A 24686-nucleotide genomic window follows, 5' to 3' on the forward strand; every position below is an offset into this window, starting at 1 on the left:
AGGGGATCCCAAAACTGATGTTTCTGAAAATTTGGTCCATTAAAAATGCCTCCTGTGTGCAACACCGTAGGTAACATGAAAGGTGATGGCAGTGTAAAAGGAGGTAGTAAATCGATGTGGTAATATATGAATTCTGGCCTAGGAATTCTGCAGTTTGATTGGGAAAATGCTCCCATAGTAGATAAACATTAAATATATCTGTGAATAACATACCTGCATTAAGTCCAAATGCACAGGCACAACTGTTTGCATATTATTTTTGATTTTATAATATACTCCCAAGTTTAAAAAAACTTTAGGTATATCATTTATATACAACATGTATTAGATACATAGTTGTATATTATGTTCCTTAATATGCATTATGTATAACATGAATCCATAATGGCGCAAAACTCTTCAAATATTACATGAGCCTTCCAAGTGAATACTTAAACTCATTTTCTCAGTGTTTAAATAGCTCAGCTCATCCAAATCAATAACTGAATGTGCAATGATAAAATGCACTGACTTTTATGAATTTACTTAAATAATTATTAAGTTCCTGCAAAAGCCTAATTCTGATTTGGCTTTTAACTAGAGTATAGTTCTAGGTATCAGTAACTGATACCCTCATTTGTTATCATAAATAAATTTTATAATTTTAGGCATAGTTTAGCTTTATAATTTTGGCCTGTGGCCTTTGTTTAGCTGTAATGTCGTTTTCTGTAAGGTAATAGATAATTCAGTCTTTCCTCAGCAGAGTCGATTGAAATGTGTTTTTGTTGTTACTAAGAGTTTGCAAGCATTTCTTTCGTCTTTACAGCTCATTACTGGCAACATCAAATAAATTTATAGGATTATTTTCATGTTTTGAAAACCCATATTCAGGTATGATCTCTAGTCCTTTACCTTTTTGTTAGCACTCCAAGTGAATTGGCCAGCAAGTGGTGAGGATATTCTAAGAAGCCAGGCCTACACCTGGCTATCACTAAAGGGTTCATGGAAGTGACTGAAAACCAAATCATTATCTCACCAAGTCCTAACTAAATGTGTGCTTAACTTATTTCACTTTTAGTAGGTTTCAAAATTACTCATAGCCACTCTAAGCCACGGATATACAGGGAGGTGTGATGAGGGGAAAAGGTTTTACAAAGAGAGAGTGGCCCTTTATGTGAAAAATGTTCTACTTTAGTACGTTTTACAAAACTACATGACCATGTGAACACCTTCTTAGGGCTCTCCCAGGGTCCTAAGAGAGTCATGCATGTGAGGGGTAAGAAGTTAAAGCTTATCAACTCTGTAGTAGAATCCCTACTCTGTTCCCATCCTGAAGTCCCCCTGCTGGAACTAGGACTATGCCCAGGAGCTCCGACAGAACCTGGAATTTTGTACAGATTTTACTCTTGTCATTTCTACTATTTAGCTTAATTAGTCTCATATCTCAGTCAGCTGCTTGAGGGTCTCTCCTCAAAAACTCAGAGCTCCATACTGAAGCAGTCATCAAAGTCACACATAGCCACAGCCCTCTAGATATCCACTTTCTTCATTCTCCTGCTTGCTAATTTATGAATCCTGTGAGTGTCAACTTTATTGCTGAGTTTACCATATGGGGGCTATGCCAGTTTCCCAGTCGTGGGTTCTTCCTAATCCCATCTTGTCAACATAGTTTAAGTTTGAGGTCACTCATGCTGAGCAGTTGTAAAACTCTTGGATTAAAATCAATTTTCACTATTTCCTGAGCTAAGGTATTTCCAACTTCCTCCACATGCAACCAAAAGTATAATATTAGAAATATAACTATTTATCTACAACAAAATCTATAAGCAATTATATAGCAGGTTTTAAGTGAATATATTACTCCCTATAATGATGCTTCTGGCATACATCATTAATTAATTATAACTCTTCTTCCCAATGATCCTAATGCTTGTTTAAAAGTATGACTCCCAGGAGTTCCCATTGTGACTCAGCAGGTTATGAACCTGACTAGTATCCGTAAGCATGTGTGTTCAATCCCTGGCCTTGCTCAATGGGTTAAGGACCTGGTGTTGCCATGAGCGGTAGCATAGGTCACAGATGCAACTCAGATTCCATGTTTCTGTCGCTGCAGTGGAGGCTGGCAGCTGCAGCTACAATTTAACCCCTGGGAATCTCCATATGTGGCAGGTATGGCCCTAAAAACCAAATATATGTTTGTATGTATATATATGTGTGTGTGTGTGTGTATATATCTATATATATGTATGTATATATATATGTATATATCCCTGAAATTATATGGAAAATAACATTCTAGTAGTGTTTTATATTCTAAGGAAATTTTAAATGGTCTAAATAATTTTATCTTAACAATTTTATTTCTGTAGTTCCCAGTATTGTCAGTATTATGTAAAAACTAATATTAATTTGTTTTACTATATGTCTGATGATGTATATAGGAGTTAAAATAATGAGATGAACTTTTAGTAACTAGTTCTCTAAAAACAGGATTCCTTATCTGGCATATAAAGCCAGGATTCTAACACAGGTATTACTAGTTCTGGAATCAGTATACATATGAGATATTTCTCCCAGTGTACATCACCTTCCTCTCCTCCCAACATCCAGCTTTTATTGAAAGAACCTCTCATATCTCTGTATCTCTCCACACACACATGCACACACACACATTTGGTTTCTCATTATTCATGGTAGTTTCTTATATAAAGTTGGTATGAACACTGAATTAGTGAATACTGATACTGAACCATTGATCCCAGGAAAAATAGAGCATTTGGCTCCTATAAGACTTTGGTCATAATATTTCATCAACTGATTATTATATGTTTTTGTTTTATGTGTGTTTCTGATCAAGAACACCTTATTTAATAGATGTTTTTGACTCACTAGCATTGAAAGCATTGCCAGCAGCACCATAATTCCAGACTGAATGAAGCTTATTAAACAAAACAGATTTTATCTATAAGGTACATTATAGCCTTCTTGTACTTAAGAACAATGAACAGCTCTTCAGCACTATGCTTGGGAGCCATTATAAACAGTGGGCTTGGGCAACACCCAGAAGAACATGCAAAACCTAAAGGATCTTTGTTTATAGTATGAAGGCTTAAACAAGAAGGCAGAGTGTTGTTCAGCCTCAGCTGGGAACAAACTCATCAGTTGACTCAAAGTTTTTACTACTCTACATGTCTACAAATTACCATGGAAATATCATGAATGTTGTCTTTGGGGTTACAAATAAAGTTTAGGGAGTAGATGAGCTCAAAAATAGAGACTCCTCAAATAATGAAAATTTTCTCTATATGTATACACACACACATATTAAATTTTAATCAGCATCCACTGTATTGTTTATACTTGAGAGAGTATAGGTGATACAGAAAGAGTGGTCCTCTTTTCCTTGGTCGTGGAAAGACAGTGGCCTCATCCTCACTGTGGGTACTAACTGGGTAGAGAGAGGAACTACCCAAATGATGTATTTAGTTGTTGATTCTCCAGTTCCTCCTCCTTCATATACAGAGGGAGATAGAATGTGAGGGAAGAGACATAAGGAAGAAAAAAGGAGACTTACAACATTAATCACCTATATAAACAAAACCCCTCAAAGAATGAGCCTGCCATGAGTTATAAGTGGAAACTTTAATTTCTAATTTGTGAATTTTGACCTGGATGATCAGGAACTTGAGTTGTTATTGACATAGAATTTTTAAATAACAGATGTTGAATGGGGGTTTAGAAATATCTCAGATCTTATTTTATATCATCTGCTCCTTTGAGGACTTGTAATCATTACAAATGTTGAGCTGAAATTTGTTTTCCTTTCACATCAGTCCTTTGGCATTGCTTCTCTTCTTCATAGATAAAAAGAGGAATCTAATCTCTTCTAAATGATCAGACATCACATACTTAAGGAGTTCCCACTCTTTTTTTTTTTTTTGTCTTTTTACCATTTCTTGGGCCGCTCCCGTGGCATATGGAGGTTCCCAGACTAGGGGTCGAATCAGAGCTGTAGCCACCGGCCTACGCCAGAGCCACAGCGACACCGGATCCGAGCCACATCTGCAACCTACACCACAGCTCATAGCAACACTGGATCCTTAACCCACTGAGCAAGGCCAGGGATCGAACCTGCCTCCTCATGGAGGAGTTCCCACTCTTAACTGCTACATAACTTACTCTCAACTAAACCCTGCCTTTAATCTGCACTACTGTTACATTATCTCAAATCCATCTTTTACATGAGGTTGGGTTTTAGAACTCAAGAATAGAAGGACTCTACGTAGATCCCAGTTTAAAACTTTTTGGACTGTTCCACCCTGCCAAAGTCTTTCTGGATTGAATGTATTTGCTGCCCTCTACCAGCTCCATTCATCTGTGAATAAGATTATTAATGTTTTGAACAAAGCATTAATTAAAAATCTCTGTAGCATGCTACAGGAAACATGAATACTGCTAGCCCATACAGTGCATTTGCGTGAAATTAGAAAAATTTCTTGTCACCAAAAAAAAGGGTATTGGTTAGATGACTTTAAAAATAATAACAGTAATAATGAGACATGTAAAGATTTTTACACCAAAGTTTTGAAATTAAATAGTAGAAAATTCAAATTTAAATCATAGTAAATGAATGATTAAATATGAAATTTAATTATTTGGATTAAAATACTTTTTGTAAAATAATTACATATCTTGCTTTATGGAAATAAAAATTTTTGACATTTTCAACCATCCGCTAATTGCACTTACTTTAAAAAAGACTAGATTTTAATCTTCTTTCTTGTATTCTGACCTTTAGAAGTTTAAAAATAAATTTTAATTTTGAAATATTATTAGTTTCCTCTGGCAAATAATATTGGCAAAATTAAATTTTACAAGCTATAAAATATTCAAAATATGACCTGTTAATATTGCATTTTGCAATATAGAACAGAAATTCTAATAGATCAGTTTTTTTATGTCTTCAAATATCTTTACTAAGTTTAGCAGCAAATTTTAATGATACATTTTTATTTAGTTCCAGCAATTTATGTTCATGGTAATTCTTCAAGTTACAAATTAAATTTTGAACATGAAAGAACTATGATACTCTTTCTGTATCATAGATATCTCCTTTAAAAATGAAAGTATTGGAGGTCCCATCATGGCACAGTGGTTAACAAACGTGACTTGGATCCATGAGGTTGCAGGTTCGATCCCTGGCCTCACTCAGTGGGTTAAGGATCCGGCACTGCCGTGAGCTGTGGTATAGGTTGCAGATGAGGCTCGGATCTGATGTTGTTGTGGTTATGGCTGTGGCGTAGGCCTGCGGCTACAGCTCTGATTAGACCCCTAGCCTGGGAACCTCCATATGCCGCAGGGAGCAGCCCTAAAAAGACAAAAAAAAAAGAAAAAAGAAAAGAAAGTATTGTAACCAATATAAAAATAAGTTATTTTAAACTTATAGTTCTGGATTATAGATGGAATGATTCAGGTAAAATGATTTCTTTTTCTACTATTTTTTTATTTTGGAGAAGTTGCTGTTAATAACAACAATCAAGATGGTTTGTAATTTTTTTAGCTTCAAATACATGTTTGGTAAATACATACACATGTATATTTGGCAAATGCAATTTTTTAGATTTTCTTCAAATAATTTATTAAATCATTTGATTGCATAGGGTTCTATACGTATTGAATTTTAGTCCTGGTATAATTTTTTTTAAAAAAATACTTTTGCTGAAAATATCATTCCAAGTTCACTCCACTATGTAGGAGCATTCTAGCAAGAGCTGAACCTGAATTTAATTAAGCTTCAAACTACTTACCATTTGTAGTAAAAGGTAATAGAGAAACAAGTTAAATAATATCTCAAGAAATTAAATAGATGAATCCAGATCATGGGCTATTTCACAAGTTCCTGCAATAAGATAATGACATTAAAAATAAAAAAGAGGGATGGGAGGCAGGTTTTCTATTGAATAAAATATTAGAGGAAAAAGTAATGAGTGGAACTTATTTTTAATAGTTTCAATGACTATAATTTATATATAAAAAGTTGGGAGTTCCAAATTTTGGATCAGTGGCAACAAACCTGACTGGTATCCATGAGGATGCAGGTTTGATACCTGGCTTTACTTAGTGGATTAGGGATCTGAATTTGCTGCAAAATGTGGTACAGGTCACAGACACACTGCAGATCCTGTGTTGCTATGGCTGTGGTGTAGGCTGACAGCTGCAGTTCCAATTCAACCCCTAGCCTGAGACTTGCAGTTTGCGGAAGGTGTGACCCTAAAAAGGAAAAAGTAATAATAATAAAGAAAAAAATAAACCTCATTCCAGGTAAGTACCATTCATCTTCTTCCTTTGTGGTACTGTTTGACATATATCACATTTTTATATAATTCCAGCAAACCCTGTTGTTTTATGCATTCAACAACATTATGTCAATATGTGTCCTTTTTTATTGTATAGTCTCTGTTTTAGAGCAATGATAATTATGTTTTATTCACATGATATTTTAACTTTAAATATTTAAGCCATTAGTGATGTTTTAATTAAAATATTTGCTACGCATATTTTTATGCTTAATTTTTTATGCTTTATACCCATTTTTAGCTTTTAGTTTTTATTTTCCTATCTCCACATTAAAATATATGAAAAATCCTTGGTGTAGAATAAACTAATCCAGATACCATAATTTACCTTTGAAATAATTCATATGTTATTCATTTCTTAAAACTCCCATCTTATTGTTTTTCAGAAAGTCAAAACTTTTAACTCGAATGTCTTCTGTAAAGATTATATGGCTATGTAATTGCAAAAATAAGTTATTTTCTTTTTATTTGGTCATGTCATATCATAGTTTAGCACCTTCTGTAAATGTCATATATTTTATTTATATTTCTTAGTTTAGACTTGGCCCATCAATTTCTCTTTTCTGAATTTCTAAGACTTACAGCACCTGGTTATTCACATCCTACTTGATTAGTAATTTTACTTTATTTACATACTACATGAATAGTAATTTTTCCTTGCATGTTCGTTTTCTCATTTTAATCATCATTTCATCATTAGCACCATCATTATTGGTAACATTTATTTAACCTTTTTCATATGCGTTACACTTTACAACTCTTTTCTTTGATACAGATATAAATGATTTTCAAAATATTTCAGAATTTGTAAATCATGAGTATTCACCAAGTGGAATGAATGCTGACCATGAACAACTTAAAATCACACTAAGGCGAATTGGTGGAATATCAGCTGTGGGGTCATTACAATTATAATTTTAATTTTATAGATCTATTCCTTGAAAGAAGTCTAGAATCCTTAGTCTATGCCTGATAAAAGGTTTTGAACATGAAAAGATAAATGAGAAAAATGTGGTCTTCACCCCCATGAAGTCTACACACTTGTTGTGAAGACATATAATGGCTAGTATCCTCATTTTTATCTCATTTCTAGAACTTGGCATAATGACTTCTAAACAATGCACAATAAAACATTTGTGATGACTGGCAGTAATGATAATGATGGCATTGCTAAGAGTTAGGCAGATCCTGAATAAGCCAGTTTCCATATTAGTAAGTATTTTGAAAAATATGCGTTTAAACCTGACACCTTCTGTACATTTATAAAAATAAATAGAAGAGAACAATAAAGAGAAAATCCCCCAAGTGAAACTTATTTTCTGTTTAAGTGGAACATCTCTGATGTATTAGTAAAAAATAGAAATTGCATTAGAAAGAGCATGAAACCATGCTTTTCCAAATGGATTCCACTTACCACCTACATTATTAGATAGGAATGCCTGCTGAGAAATAGTATTACCTCCTCAGCCTCTATTCATATTTGTAAAGATGATCAAGCTGTATCGAATATTTATGTAAACCCAGTAGAAAGCTCATTTTAAAAATATTGCCGTAAATAATCATTAAATATTGTTAGGAAGCATCTTCATTCTGATTTAAACTGAAATGCTTTAAGTGTTAATTAGGTATTCTGTACCTAGTTAAACTAAATTAAAAATCATTTTCAAATTAAAACCTAGAGGTACTAAAAATATTGCAGGAGCAAAAATACTATTGTGGAAATAGGACAGTGACAGGGACACTTTCCAGGACAGGGGCTTCAGTGTGGCAGATGCATTTTCTGGCATATCTTTATCCTTTTATTCAATAAGCATCTTTTTTTTTTTTTTTTTTTTCATGGAGACTCTATTGTGCTAGGCTCAATACTAGGCATTTCGAATCACAGGTCTTGTGTTACATGTGCCCTCCTCCCACTCTTCAGGGTGATCCCTGCAGATGTGGTATCAGTCCCAGTTTATGAATGTTGTTTTCATCACAGGACACTTCAGGAAGATTTTCTGTTCTTCTTTTTATTTGAAGAATAGACATTATCCCAGCCTTGAGGGAGAGAGATCTTGGGACTTTGAGTCAGAAGACCTTTTTCCTAGTCCTTACTTTGCTATTTGGTAGCTTTTGGACAAGATATTCTTTTGGACTTCAAGTTTTTTTTAATCTAAATGGGGAAAGCAGTCAAATCAACTCATTGACACCTCACAGGTATTATGATGATGGAATGACATGCAATAAACTTAGATAAATATATTACATTGTTTAAATGGAATTATTTATTATATTATTAAGTACAATGATTATATGTTATTCGGTCACCTATCATCTCATTTAATTTTCATATCTCCGTGAAGTAGGCATTATCTCATTCTAGAGATGGTGAAAACTGATGCTCAGGGAGCTTCAGAGACTTTCCCAAATGTAGCAGCAGACCCAAGATTTAAAACCAGGTTTTTTAATACTAAAATCAGTCCCTTGCTCTACATATGTATACTTGTCAAGGCTTTTATAGTCAAGCCTGGCAGATGGCAGGAAGCAGAGACTGCCTCTGTGAAATTTAAATAAGTCAGGAAATATGCCTTGCTTTAAGGAACTTTAATTTCCTAAAGTATGGAAAAATGACAGTTAGAGGCTGAGAATGTTTTTGTGCTCAGATGACTTTTGAACATGACATGGTCATGGGCATTTAAGATCTATTTTCTCATATAAAAATTATGTACATCTAAAAACATGGTTTCCATATTCTATTTCTTTGTGCATACTTTACCACCATGAGGCTTGGACAGGTGAACTGATTTCACTGTTTTTCACTAGTTCATCTATACCCCTCCTGATTGGGGAAGATATATTTCTCAAGGCAGATCATGTTTTGTTTTCCCAGTATGAGCTATTACGTGATGAGGACAACAGGAAAGAGTGGTTATATTAATTTTCTATTGTTGCTGCAACAAATTTCCACAACGTTAGTGTCTTAAAACAATACACCTTTTTTCTTTTATATTTCTGGAATTCAGAAATCCCCAAACAGGCTCATTGGTCTGAAGACATGGTATCATTCACACTGGTTCCTATTGGAGATACTAGCAGAGAAGCTGGTATCTTGTCTTTTGCATTTTCTAAAGACCACCTACTGTCCTTGGCTCATGATCCCTTACTTGTCTTCAGTGCCAGCAGCATAGCATCTTTGGTTCACTCTTTCTTTCCCAATTCTTCTCTGGTCGTTATATCTCTACTTTTGACACTCTTGCACCTTCTTGTAAGGACCCATATGAAAATATCATTAGGCCCACTTGGAAAATCATGGCTAATCTCCCCCCTCTCAAGATTCTTAATCAAAGCTAGAAAGTCCCTTTTGCCATATAAAACAACATATTCTCTGTTAATTAGGATATGGATTTGTGTGTGTGTGTGTGTGTGTGTGTGTGTGTGTGTGTGGTGGAGAGGGGCATTATTAAGCCCAGCATAATAGTTGATGTTTTTTCTTTTGAAATTGCTTTCAATATCTTTGAATTTGTATATAGAATTTCCATTTTCCAGCAGACAAGAATGTCAAGTGTAAAAATGGATAATTTTATGTCATTTTCAACTAGTAAAAACAGGACTCAAGGTTATACCTCTCTGAAGGAAAAAAGAAAACCTCTGTTTCAATGGTTGCAGATCTTAGAAAATCTTTTCTTGTTATTGTAGTGAATATTTTTGTATAGTTACTGATGGATTAAATAGATCATTTAGATATGATGAGTCCTATGACATAAATGTGTTTGGGCTTCTTACAGTTATTATTTGTAAATACACTATAAACATAGACATTCCATTCTTCTTTTAATTGAAGTATGATTGATTTACTGAATTATAATATATAAATTATATTTAAAATTGGTTTACAATTTTTAAGGTGTACATCTGTTATTTTTCCTACTTTAGTTGACATTTTTGTTACAAATGGTTTGAAATTCCTTATGTTAAATTATTTGATTTCTCTTTTTAAATTTATTTTTAGGGTTATCTTCTGCTCTTTCAATGTAGAACAGTTTTTGGGCATTTTCATTTTGTTTAACTTTCTCTGTCTCTATGAATTTAGATGAAACACTTACCAGTTATGTCTTGAAATTCTGTTCTTATGTGGGAATATCCTTATACAGGCTGTGTGTGCCCAGTACCCTTGGTGATAGAGCTGTATTTGATGTTGAAACAAGTCATGTCTTACTTCAGGGTGTTCTGGCAGCTATCACCTTGGTAGGGGATGGAACTAGAGATGGAGGGGCTAGAGCTGGCACCAGTTGTGGGCTTGACTTCCCCTCTGCTCAGTGGATATCACTAACCTTGGGGGTTAGTTCCAATTCCAAGTTTCTGGAGCAGAGGCCCTGAGGCTTTGGCTCAAACTGGCTCTGTTTCCTCTAAGTGTGTGCTTTCCATTCTCCCATCACTGGGACCCTTGCCAGTGTGATGGGTGATGGAGCGAGTAAACCCATGTGGGTTCTTACCTTGGTAGACTGAAGTCTGAGCTATCTCTTATGAGCTATCTGTGCATTTGTTTGCACAGACATGCCAGCCATTGTTTCCATTGCTCTGCTTAGACACTGCCTAGGGTCAACCCCCTATTTGTCTCTCACATCTGATCATTGTCCTCTGCCTCTGTTGTCCCGGTCCTTTTGTGGTGCCACATGGGCTGCATGGGCTCTCAGTTTGTATTGGAATGTGAGGTATGCTAAAGCAGCTGCTTTCGGAAATCAGAGTTGTTCTTTTGACACACAACCTGAGTAAGTACCAACAATGGCTGCTACCACCCCACTCAGGCTATGGCCCAGGACCAGGTCACCGCTACATCCTCCAGGTAATTCTAATACTTAATAGTGGCCACCTCAGGTCCAGTGCTGTTCTGCACCATGAAGTGAGCAGGGCTGAAGTATTCAGTCATCTTGAGCTTGGGTACATGGCTAGGGTAGACATCTCTTCATTCTGTCTTTGGGGCAAGCCAGCATGGGCATGCACCTCACAAACAGAGGCCAGGCTTCCTATGGCCCTCTCATTAGTCTTGGTGGTATTCAGCCAGCCAGGGGGGTTTATCTTCTCTGTGTAGGACATCAGGACCATGATGCTCAATCTGCGGCATTGGGTCCTCCATCTCCGCAGCAGGTGTCCTCCCAGGAATTCTCTCTTTTCCTCTGAATCCTCTCTAAGAGGCACAGATCCTGACCTGATCTTCTCTTCCTACCCAATTATGTGTGATATTTCTTATAGTCTTGGTTGTACAGGCGTCCCTCTGCCATTCCGAGTTATTTTTCAGTGTAAGTTGTTCCACATATAGATGAATTTTCAATGTGTTTATGGAAGAAGTGAGCTCCTTGTCCTCTTTCTCCACTGTTTTGATTGATCTCTAATTTTCCATTCTTTACCACACACTCCACCAACCTTAGATGATATTGAATTAATCACATAATGAATAAACAGCAAAGGTATTTTTTAAAAAATCATGATCAAAATACATTAGATTTTTCAAGGCTCCTTCTCTATTGTCAAAGATTAAAGATAGGTTGAGAATTTTTAATCTATTTGTACTGTTATAAGAGAAATAGAAAATAGAATTTGAAATAAAAGTGATACTTATTTGCAATTGGACAATTTTTTTTGTTTATCCTTTAACTTAATTCATCTTCAATGTAGCATATCTTTTCAGTTCTGGGTTAAATTATTTCAAATAAGAAAAAGCCATAAGCATAACCTGACTTTCAAGGTATGCTGAGATCAGGTTTCCTATTGAAGTTTCTGTTTTAGACCTTAATTACAGTATATGTTTTTCCATCTCATGCCTTTGTTCCTGGTAATAATAAAACTAACATGTCTCTCCACATAAGGATACGTATTCCTTCCTGCCTCTACACTCTGGCTGAAAAGAGTGCTGGGTCAAGCCATTCCCATGGAATCCTGCTGACATAGACAGAAGATGCTCCTATATCAAGGAAAGACTTTTCCCTTTCCTGGAATTTTTCTAATTCAAATCCTGAGATTTACCTGTTTTCATGCCATTTCCCCTTAGGGCTTCAACCATGATCTGTACATGTGTACATGCAGTGTTATCTCTCATAAACATTAGTCCAGTTTATCTGTATTACTCTTACTGTAAATTAATTATCATTCATTTCAAATAGACTTTTTTTTTTTTAATTTTTGCTTTTCAGAGCCATACCAGTGGCATATGGAGGTTCCACGACTAGGGGTCCAATTGGAGCTACAACTGCTGGCTTAAACGCCACAGCTACCACAACACAAGATCTGAGCTGCATCTGTGACCTACACCACAGCTCACAGCAATACCAGATTCTTAACCCACTAAGCGAGGCCAGGGATGGAACCCCGCAACCTCATGGTTCCTAGTCAGATTCATTTCTACTGCGCCACAATGGGAACTCCTCAAACAGACTTTTAATAGTGACATATAATGTGTTTATATTGTCCTGGTCATCACTTTCCGTGTTTATTAAAAAAAAAAATCTATTCTATTTTCTTCCAAACTATGTCCTTTAGTCAGTAAATATATTACTTAGAAAATAGAAGCCACCAGATGCAAACTTTGTACAATGAACTAAAATATTACAGCTTCTTTTGATCTCATTTGTGAATGATGCTTCCTCATTTCTAGGAAATATTGTGTTATTGTTTATTTTGTCTTTCTTATGAAGATTATTATGTTACCATGACTTTTTTGTCTTTTATAATTTAGTCAAGTCTCAATCATCTTAAAAAACATACAAAAAATAACAGTAATAGAGATTAAGAATATGTGCTTATTAGTCAGAAAACCTGAATTTGAATCCAGGCTCCACAATTGGGCCACTGATCTAATGTAACAATTTTCTGAGCCCCACCTGTGCCTCTGTTTCCTCATCTGTAAAACTGGATAATCACGCTGTAATTTGTTAGAATGTTGAAAAGGATTGAATAAAATCATGTATGTAAAGGACCTGGGATGTGGTTAACACTGGGAAAAGTAGTTGTTTTAGATACTATTCTTATTACTTAGCCCATACTAAACATTCAGCAAATGTTTGCTGTGTTGTTATCATCCTGCTGACACAAATGCTCTCCTATTGTTGGAATAATTCAGAAATAAAAGGCTATTCATGTTCCTCTTTGTTAGCTTATTATTGCCCTTGGGGTACAGTCCCTGCATGATCTGATGCCTCATACCTCTCAGACTCATCTCCTGCCACTCCCTGTACTTGGATTCCATGCCTCAGCGATTCTGGAGCTTGCTGAAGTTGTTTCTTAATTTAGTGTTTTTAAAGCATTTCAAAAGTGGAGTAAAGACTCGTTCTCTTCATGTAAACTAATATTTATATCTTTACTGTTATTAATATCAGGCTTTTCTACCCATCACCTGTCTTCCTTGGTTGCAAGTCATTTTCTTCTCTTCTCAGAATGCTCATAGTTAAAATTAGGTAGATTTCAACTTATGCTAATCTCTCCCACTGAAAAACTGCTTTTATTTTCTTTAATAAAGCAAAAAAAAAAAAAGGAAAGGAAGGATCTCTTAAGGAATTACACGTCTCTTACAGATTTCTGGCTTTTAAAATTTTTTTCCAGCTATATTGTGATAAAACTGATAAATAATGTGTCAATTTAAGTTATGTAATGTGATGATTTATTATACATATACACATTGTGGAATAATTGTCATAATGAGGTAAGTTAACACACCCATCACTTCACATAGATACTTATTTCACCCTCTGTCTAGTGCATCCCTCTCTGCTTTTTTTTTTTTTTTTTTGACTTTTTTAGGGCCGCACCCACAGCATATGGATCTTCCCAGGCGAGGAGTTGAATCAGAACTGTAGATGCTGGCCTACACCACAGCCACAGCAGTGCAGGATCCGAGCTGTGTCTGCGACGTACACCACAGCTCATGACAATGCGGGATCCTTAACCCACTGAGTAGACCAGGGATGGAACCTGCGTCCTCTTGGATGCTAGTCAGATTCATCTCCTCTGAGCCATGAGGGGAACTCCCCTTTCTCCTTTGTTTGCCTGATTTATTGAATTGCTACTTAAGCCCTGACTCAGGAGTGAGCACCTTCCTGAAAGCCTTCCTTCTCTCTCTCTCTCTCTCTCCCAGTGGCTGTGACATATCCCTCCAAGTACATCTTAATCACCCTATGTTGGACAAGGCATACAGTCAGCCTTGTATCTACAGGTTCTGTATCTGCAGATTCAACCAATCACAGATCAAAATACTTGTTTGCTACATTCAGGTGACTATTTACATAGCTTTTATATTATATTAGGCATGAGAAGTAATCTAGAGATGATTTAAAGTATGTGGAAAGATGTGCATAAGTTATATACAAATATTACGACATTTTATAGAAAGGACTTGAGCATCATGGAGTGTAGTTTCTGTGGGGGGCGGGGATGGTCCTAGAACCAATCCCACAAGGACATTAAAGGATGATTATATACCATATCATATTATGTCTGGAAGATTTCCTTACTAGAGTTTAAGCAGACATATTGCTCCCCTTCCTTCTAGAAGAGTGTCTGACACTTAGCATTTCTTATGTTCATGTGTATGGAATAAAGTAAGTAATAATTCAGATTTATGATGAATGAATAAATGAATCGGTTGTGGGTTGGAAAGAGCTCCAAAGGAGGCTGAGTATAGAGCAAGGACTCAAGAGAACAGGAATTCTTCCATTGCTTAAGTGTCTATTCACCTTTTACTCTGAATTACCCTGGGGCTGACAGAGTCTCACAGTGGCCACAAGGCATTCTAGTCAAATTAAATTCCCATTAAGCCGCTAAACAGTGTTTATGTGGGGCATTTCTGATTTCTTAGGACTTAAAAGGGGTCAAAAATATACGTTTCTCACAACAGCAAATGCTTTCTTTCCAGTGTAATAATATAACTTTGTGGTTTGCCACTAGGGATTTTATGCTGTTATGTGAATTCTTTATTCTCTCTCTCTCTCTCCTTTGGTTTAATAGCGCATAAAGACATTTATTTGTTGGGAGAGATGAAACTCAGTAGAGTATAATTGCTTTCTCATTCTGCCAGATTCTCTTTAGGATCTTAAGCTAGATCTATAATATTAACCTGAGGTGGAAAAGGGAAGCAATTATTCTGATAATCCAGGCTAAGAAACTGTAGCAGAAAACAAAGCCAGCTATGCATTTTGAATTAACTCGAATTCCACTGAAGAACTCAAAATAAGCAACAAGAAGCACATTTCTATATTTTTGTGGCTATTATCTATTCTAATTAAGGAAACCTAGTCCCATGAAAACCTGTAAGACTGGATTAAGTTGGAAAGCCAAAAATGCTGCTTTCTCTTTCTCTCTCATAAAACATTCCCTAATGAATAAACATTGTCCTCTTCACCCTCCCTTTTTTTCTTCTTGTCCTTTCAATAATAAAGACCAAACACCAATAAAACCCGTAAAGAAAACTCCTTCCACTAATAAAATGTAAATATGGAATGTTGGAAACTATTACTGGTGATTATCTCCTCAGCTACCGCCTGCCAATGTTCCTGCTGGCATCAATTACACAGTGACATCTCTGTGATGTTTGACCGATTCTGTCTGACTGCTATGGACTCTATTGGGTGTGAAAAAAATAAGTTAAATTGAGCTTTCAATTTAAAAAATGAGAGGAATAATGTTCTAGTCTATGAAGTGTAGTCTATGAAGATTTTTTTTTTTTTTTTACCGTAACTCTTTCACAACTGGGTCTTATAGTTTGCGATAGAAACACAGGGAAAGAAAACGACCATGGATCTCCAGGGATGAAAGAAGAAAGCATTTCTTACAACTTGGGGTAGATGAGACTTTAGCACGTCACTCTCAGAGTGTCCTTCCTGAAGAATGAGTTCATCCTTTATTGATGGTAAACTCTGATGAGCTTTTATCCCGAAGAACTCGCCCATCTTCTTACTTATCCTAGATTCTTGCTGTTAAATTTTTTTCACGGGAAAACATTTATCTTGAACTAAAGAAAATCAGCAGTTGTAGTGAAGAGTGACATTTAAGCTGTATATCAATAATAATTTTGACTGTCATTGAGTAGAATCTGATATTGCTCAGAAATTTTTCATTTTAACAAACTTTCTTTAATCCCATTGTTAATGGAAATGTGTTTCTTTCTTCCTTCCCTCCTTCCTTCCTTCCTTCCTTTCCTTCCTTCCTTCCTTCCTTTAGGGCTGCACCTGCGGCATATGAAAATTCCCATGCTAGGGGTTGAATTGGAGCTGCAGATGCTGGCCTACACCACAGCCGCAGCAATGCCAGATCTGAGCCATGTTGGCAACCTACACCGCAGCTCATGACAAGGTGGGATCCTTAACCCACTGAGTGAGGCCAGGGATGGAACTTGCATCCTCATGGATGCTAGTCAGATTTGTTTCCACTGAGCCATGGCAGGAACTCCTTATCTTTATTTCTTGCTAAGAGAGGTGTTAGATTTTAACATTAAATAGGGTAAATCGTCTATCCAATAATTTTGTATGATGATAAAACATGGATAAAATTTTAGTATGTAATATATTCTGTTACTCTATTTTCAAACCATCTAATTGATTTTTAATAAATGCATTGATAAAATATTATATTGTATTTCAAAAAGCTAAAATCATTGATTCATTATTATCATTATTATTGTTGTTGTTATTATTGCTTTTTTAGGGCTGCACCTGAGGCATATGGAAGTAGTCCCCAGGCTAGGGGTCAAATCAGAGCTGCAGCTGCTAGCCTATACCACAGCCACGGAAACATGGGACTGGAGATGTGTCTGTGACCTGTACCACAGCTCACAGCAATGATGGATCCTTTAATTCACTGAGCTAGGCCAGGGATCGAACCCACATCTTCATGGATATTAGTCAGATTCTTAACCCACTGAGCCACAACCCACTGGGAACTCTATGATTTATTATTTAAAATAAGTAGTAGAGTGTATTAGAAATAATATAAGATTGAGTGCAAACATCTGAGTGTTAATCCATTTCTTCCACACGACCAATAACAATGGACTTTTCCTCCAGAGCCTCATTTTTCATAAAGGCAAAATGGAAATAATACTTATCATGCCTCAGCCTGTTGCATAGGGCTGTGGTATGGACCAAATATAATCGTATGTGGCAGAAGTATACTTGCATTGAGCTATTATTCTTTTAAATAATAAAATAAAATACTGGAGATATGTATGTTTGATGAATTGCATTTGTATTTTCAGCAAAGTTAAGCAGTGTGTGCAACAAAATTACCTCCTGAAACTTGGCCTGAGAGGGCAACAAATATCCTAGAATTTTGAATCAATGCCTGGTGGAACTTATTATAATATACCTTAGGGAGACTTTTTTTTCCTTGTTTTTATACCAGACTTTGAAGATTACAATCCCTTTTCTCAAGGATTTTATGGCACAGATGTTGGTCGGGAACTTTTATATGCCGCAGGTGAGACCCTAAAAAGATAGATAGATAGATAGATAGATAGATAGATAGATAGATAGATAGACAGACAGATATTCTGCCAAAAAATATATTATATTAGCACAGTTATCCAAAATTTGGTTTAATTAGTTGTAAATGTAATAAAACTAAAAATTATTATTATTTTTTTACTTACTTACGTGAGTTAGTCTTAAATTATTTTAACCTGCCTAATATTGTTCAGTATGCTGAGTGACTTCTAAATTTTCATTTTTTTATTGTTATTTCCCCAATACAATTTTTTTTCCCACTGTACAGCATGGGGACCCAGTTACACATACATGTATACATACTTTTTTTGACTTCCCATGTGGCTCACAACATAATTTTTCCTTTTAAAAAATACATTTTCACTTTTATTTATTTGTTTATTTATTTATTTTTCTTTTTTAGGGTCTTGCCCATGGCATATGGAAGTTCTGAGGCTAGGGGTCGAATTGGAGCTACAGCTGCCAGCCTATGCCACAGCCACAGCAACTCAGAATCTGAGCCGCATCTGCAGACTTTACCACAGCTCACGGAAACACCTGATCCCTGACCCACTGGGTGAGGCCAGGAATTGAACCCACATCCTCCTGGATCCTAGTCAGATTTATTTCTGCTGTTCTATGATGGGAACTCCCCTTTTCACTTTTATAGACGTGATGAATCTCATAAATTATATACATACGCACAACTTAAAAGTTGAGAGTTAAGTTTTATTTGGGGCAAAATGAGGACTATAGCCTATGAGGCAGCATTTCAGATAGCTCTGAATCACTGCTCCAATGAGAGAGAGGGAAATGTCAGAATATATGGGATTTTGGTAAAGGGAAACGTACATACAACCATGCCCACATTTTACAGACGCTCTTTCAGGGGGTGTTGAGTGTCAGCAGCTGCAGTGGCTCATGAGTCAATCTGTGTAGATGCAGATGGAAAGTGCCTAGCTCCAGTTCACACTCCCATAACAAATTATCAAAACCTTAGATGCTTAAATCAAGATAATTTTATTATCTTACTATCTTGCCTTCACATCTTATAATATTACTTTTGATTACCTGTACGCCGAAAATTTGATACAAGCCTCACTAAGCTAAATCAAAATTTTCATGCTGTGTTCCTTTCTGTTTGTTATAGGGAAGAATCTGTTTCTTTGCTCATTTGTGCTATTGGCACCATTTACTTCCTTGCGGTTGGAGGATCTAGGTCTCAGTGTTCTTGTCTGAGTGTAAGCAAAGGGCTATTTCCAGCTTCTAAAAGCTGCTGCATTTCTTGGCTCATAGTCTCTTTCTTCTATCTTCAAAGTCAATAAATGTGGGTCAAGTCTTTGTCAAGTGGCGTCTTTCTGATCCTTCTTTCATGGTTGCAAATCTCAGCCAGGAAAGGGTCTTCACTCTTAAGGATTTATGTGATTACCTTGGGCTTACCCAGATACTCCAGAATACTCTCTCCATCTCAAGGTCTTTACCCTCAATCACATGTGCAAAGTACCATTCACCATGTAAGGTAACCTATTCTCAGGTTCTGGGGACAGTTGAATGGAAATCTTTCCTGGGGGGATGGGTCGTTTCTCCACTTACTAAAATGGCAGTAGCCTCACAATTGAGAGCAAGATTTAAGAGTTAGAAATTATTGTATTTGCATTTTTCAAGTGATTTTGGGGGGAATTTTTCAGTTTCTGTAGATATTTCAAGGTGGAAAGGAGGCAATGTCCAGCTACCCTGACTAGAGGAATATTCATATTTTGTATCTTCCAGAACATTATTTTTTGTGAGATAATAACATGAAATGAAAAGCAAATTAGGTGTGTATAGAAGGGCTCACATCTGCTTTCAAATAAGATTGTTAATAAAAATAAATTCAATATAATTTTAATGTAAAATTATTTATTACCCTTAATATAATAATGTGCATGTGACATTTCACATGTGCTGTATAATTCTTCCTAATCTTATTTGGCTATGGAAATTTTATTTTTACTTATTTCCTGAGGGAATTCTAGGTACATACTTGGCCAGCAATGTGGACAAAGTCTTTCACTGTTTAGAAGGAAAATTTACAAGGAGACACATCATATTTAAATGTTGTCCTATCTCTAACATCCTCTTTAGAACTTACTTTTTTTTCGAAAGGTAGAAAACACTTTCTACCATTCAGTGTATTGGGAAGCATTTGTACTGCTGGATATAACCAAAGCCTTTCCTCATTGATTAAGAAATAATAATAATTATTATTAATGTCTCATATTTTCTATGTGTTTAATATATGCCAGGTACTGGTTAAGGGTTGCATAGATATTATTTAATTTAGTTCTCATGCCAACACTTACAAGGTAGGTTTAATAATTATGAAAAAACTGAGACTAAACAAAGTTAACATAGCAAATACTGGGTTCTGAAATAAACCTAGGCTACGTTACGTCACAGTATGTTCTCTCGTACACAGCGTTGTACTACCACTATAAATGTAGATATAAATATAAAGCATAATGCTATAGTAAATTTAAAGGCATTTTTAAATTTGGACGTGGACAATGGAGACTAAGTAGACAACCTAGGTTTGAGGCAAGCATATCCAAATGCACCCTAGACATGACAGATATACACATATCCTGTCCCAAGAGAAACTGCCTCATTCCCCTAAACCTCAGCTGACTTTTTATACAACCCCTTATTTCCTTCTACACTCTGACCAGCTAACCCTAACCCTAACCCAATATGGAACCCTGATCCCAAAATAACCAATCCATTAATTGGTCTGTGCCAATTAGAGTATAGCATGAGGCTCTGAAGTGAGTCATTTGGGAACTGAGTTCCATTAAGCGGTCCGGAAATGGGATATAATGTGAAGACGCATTCAGGTGGGTGGGTCCTCCTGGAGGTGGGTGCCTCCGGAAAATGGCATTTGAGGTGGGTTCCTTCTCCAAATCTAAAGGGACTGGAAAAGACAAGCACAAAAGAGTCTTGAAGTCAGCTGGAGAATAAAGATTCCTAGAGAGCTGGAAGGTGATACTGTAAAATCCTTGTGAAAGGATAAGAGTCCCTGTTGACTAGAAAGTCTGGCCTGTTGGTGAGAATTGCCTGGTAGTTGGGAAGGGTAATCATCAAGCTGCCACTGCTTGATTAAAATATCTTCTAAGTCTTCAAGTTCCCTTTGCTTTGATTTTATATTTGCTGAGCAGCCTTCTGATCTTAATTTGTTTTCCCACAGAGGCTTCTCTAGCAGGTGGTGAATGTGCTTTTCGGCTTGATAGGAACATCCCTCATGGTAAGTTAACAAATTGTCCTTCCGATTTATAAATTAGTCTCCTCTCAGCTTGGTCAGGATGAATCATTAGATTTGATCACCTCAAGGTAAACTAATGGTTAAGGACCCTGAATTCCCCAAGATGAATGGCCAAGTTCAATCCAGCACCTTGGAGGCCTACACTAACAACCAGATAGGTACACATCTGTTGGGCCACTAATCAATTCTTTGGTAAATGTTTGGTGGGTGCTTCATACATGCCAGGAATTACTCTCAGTGCCAGACACCTTGCTGTAAATAAAACAGAAGTATACCTTAGCCTCAGAAAACTTATATTTTAGAAAAAGACAGTAATGTGTAATATGCACACGCACATAAACAAATATGAAAAGTATCACATAGTGATGGGTGCTCTCAAGAAAATTAAAATAAGATTATATGAAGAGTTTCAGTTGTGGCTCAGTGAGTTAAGGGCACCGTGGTATCCGTGAGGATGCAGGTTCAATCTCTGGTCTTGCTTAGTGGTTAAGGATCTGATGTTGCTGCAATCTGCTGCACAGGTTTCAGATGTGGCTCTTATCTGGTTTGCCGTGGCTGAGGTGTAGGCCTGCAGCTGCAGCTCCAATTTGACCCCTATCCTGGGAACTTCCATATGCCACAGGTACAGTCATAAAAATGAAAAAAAAAAAAAAAGAGGGGGGTTATATGATAGAAAGTAACAGGGTAGCAATTTTCCAAAAGGCAGAATAGTACAGCAGTTAAAATAATGAACTTTGATATGAGGCCAAATTTATTTCCATTATTTATTAGCATTCATCCATAGGCAGTTTTAGATTCTCTGTCTTAATTTTTCTATTTGTAGTTTTTTTTTGTTGTCGTTGTTTTTTTGTCTTTTGACCTTTTAGGGCTGCACCTGTGGCATATGGAGGTTCCCAGGCTAGGGGTCTAATTGGAGCTACAGCTGCTGGCCACAACCACAGCCACAGCAGCACCAGATCCAAGCCATGTCTGCAACCTATACCACAGCTCACAGCAATGCCGGATCCTGAAGCCACTGAGCGAGGCCAGGGATCGAACCCACAACCTCATGGTTCCTAGTCGGATTCGTTTCTGCTGCGCCATGACGGGAACTCCTATTTGTAGTTTTTTTATTAATATTAAATTAGTTAAAAATTAAAAGTAGAACTGCTATATCATCCAGCAATTCCACATTTGGGTATTTTTCCAAAGCAAATGAAAATACTAAATCGATAAGGTATTTGTACCCCCATGTTCATTGTAACATTATTCACAGTAGCCAAGTTATGGAAACCTTAGGTGAATGGATAAAAATACAATTATGTAAAGTGTATTTATGTATATATAAATATATTAAAATGCATAAAATATATAAATGAATATGTATCTACAGATACATAGATATATAGATGTGAGATATTATATATTATATTCATTTATATATATTTTAGTCCAATAAGGAAATATTATTCAGCCACCAAAAGATAAAATCTTGCCATTTGCAGCAATGTGGACAGACCTCAAGACCACTATGCCAAGTGAAATAAGTGAGACAGAGAAAGACAAATAGCATATGATCTCTCTCATATGTGGGGAAAAATATCCCTGAGAGACACAGTGAAAAGACTGGTGGTTACCAGAAGCAGGGGTTGCAGAGATAGGAGAAATGGGTGAAGAGGCTATAAATTTATGTAAAAAAATATGTAAAACACTTTGATGCTACACACATGATAAATGTTATAAAAGTGCTGGCTACTATTGTTCTTATTTTTATTTAAAGACATTTAGTTGAGATTTGAATGAAGAGAAGAACCAACCACATGTATCAAGCAGGAGAGTCCAGAGGAGAAAGCTGGTACAAAGGCCCAAAGACAAAAATGCACTTGGCCCAGTAAAGAATTGGATTAAAAGTAGGTGTGGTTGCAGTGCAGTAGAGGGTGGAGGAGTGGTCAGAGAGGAAGTCTCTGTGATAAGCAGGACTGAGTTAAGAAGGGCTCCTAAGCAGAGCAAAAGATTAACTTTGAAAAAAATTGCACTTATATTTCTTGGAGACTAGGTAGACAATTGCAGAGTGAGAATAAAGAAACCAATTAGGGAATATGTCAATAGCCATGTGGGAGAATGTACTATGTCCACTTCAAAACCAACATGTGTAGGGAACTTCACCATGAGGCACCTCTACAGATGTGTTATGAACCAGTGAAAAAGGAAAAACAGAAAAAGAAAAAAATCTCTGCCCTCATGGAGAATTTATTAATTATAAATCTTAACTTTTGGTAAGAAAGCTTTCCCCAAAAAGAAAAAAAAAAAAAAAAAAAGGAGTTCCCGTCGTGGCGCAGTGGTTAACGACTCCGACTAGGAACCATGAGGTTGCAGATTCGGTCCCTGCCCTTGCTCAGTGGGTTAAGGGTCCGGTGTTGCCGTGAGCTGTGGTGTAGGTCGCAGATGCGGCTCGGATCCCGCGTTGTTGTGGCTCTGGCGTAGGCCGGTGGCTACAGCTCCAATTCAACCCCTAGCCTGGGACCTCCATATGCCGGGGGAGCGGCCCAAGAAATAGCAACAACAACAAGACAAAAAGAAAAAAAAAAAGAAAGAAAGCTTTCTCTTGGGTATCCCCACCCCTTTTTCAAAGGCCCATCCAAAAATAAATAAGAGATATTTTGGGTTAACCCAGACTTGTAATTTATATCTCCCTCAGAGATGCTTATAACATACTGATGCCATTCTTCCTATTCGAAAAGATCTTTCATCATCTCCTCAATCTGAAGAATGATTGCATAGGGATCAGTTCTGGATTTTATCACATCAATCTCTCTGATAAGGTATCAAAATTCATGCATTTATGTCTGGATCAAGAGTCGCCTGCATGTATACACTGTCATTATTAATGTAAGACAGGAACTGATAAGCTGTCTACTCCATGGCTCGTCTGTGCTTGTGCACTCTAGCTACAGTGTGCATAGCTTGGTTTAGTTGGAAAGAATTTCTAGCTAAGTAAAATCAAGTTGGCATAGATTTCTTAAAGTATGTTTAATAGGGAGTTAAGGTGATCTTGCTTTTTCTTTAAATGATCAAACCTGGAAACTCATTCCACTATTTCTCGTATTGTTCTGACATCTGAAACCAGAATTTTCAAACTCTTGGCCTGTCTGCCTGATTATTTCAATCCCACCAAACTGTGTATTCAACTCTGGTATTTTTCTTTTCCACTGACATACACACACACACACACACATATATACATATATATATATATACACACATATATACATAATTTTCTGGGGATTTATACACACACATATATATTTGGGAAAGATTGATTCTATTTCTGTTAGGTATAATTTTCAAGACTCTAAACATTTCCTAAATATTTAAAAAATATCTCAACATGTAATAAACAAATATGTCTTAAACACATTATTTTCCTCTCTGGGAAGATGTGGTATAAGCTAGAAAATGCTGAGATTGCCTTGTCTCCCTGAATTTTCTTCTTCACACAGATCCTACAGGTTCTAAAGTATCCAATTAGAGATTAATTCATTTAGTTGTCTCTCTTTTTAGTTTTTTTTCTAAGTAATTAGTGCTGTGAATAGCTAATTCTTACTAACCTAACATGATCTTATTCTGACA

At 36.3% G+C, this 24686-nt stretch overlaps 1 long non-coding RNA gene across 4 annotated transcripts in view; it reads left to right on the plus strand.

Annotated features, from left to right (window-relative positions):
* The window catches only part of LOC146399834 (uncharacterized), a 309733-nt gene that overhangs the window by 98445 nt on the left and 186602 nt on the right, over nt 1-24686 (plus strand). Inside the window, exons 6-7 of one of the 4 annotated variants that reach the window (XR_014815145.1) lie at nt 6218-6300; nt 12179-13449. The exons of the other annotated variants lie outside the window; for them this stretch is intronic. This is a non-coding gene — a long non-coding RNA (uncharacterized LOC146399834). Of the gene's footprint in view, nt 1-6217; nt 6301-12178; nt 13450-24686 lie in introns of those variants that run through there. 4 annotated transcript variants of the gene reach the window in all.

The sequence above is a fragment of the Sus scrofa genome, chromosome 9 (genome assembly GCF_054392235.1).
Source record: "Sus scrofa isolate SSC_HxYL_T2T_F1_AM1 chromosome 9, Sscrofa_HxYL_maternal_Yorkshire_Landrace_v2.0, whole genome shotgun sequence".
NCBI classification, from domain to species: domain Eukaryota; kingdom Metazoa; phylum Chordata; class Mammalia; order Artiodactyla; family Suidae; genus Sus; species Sus scrofa.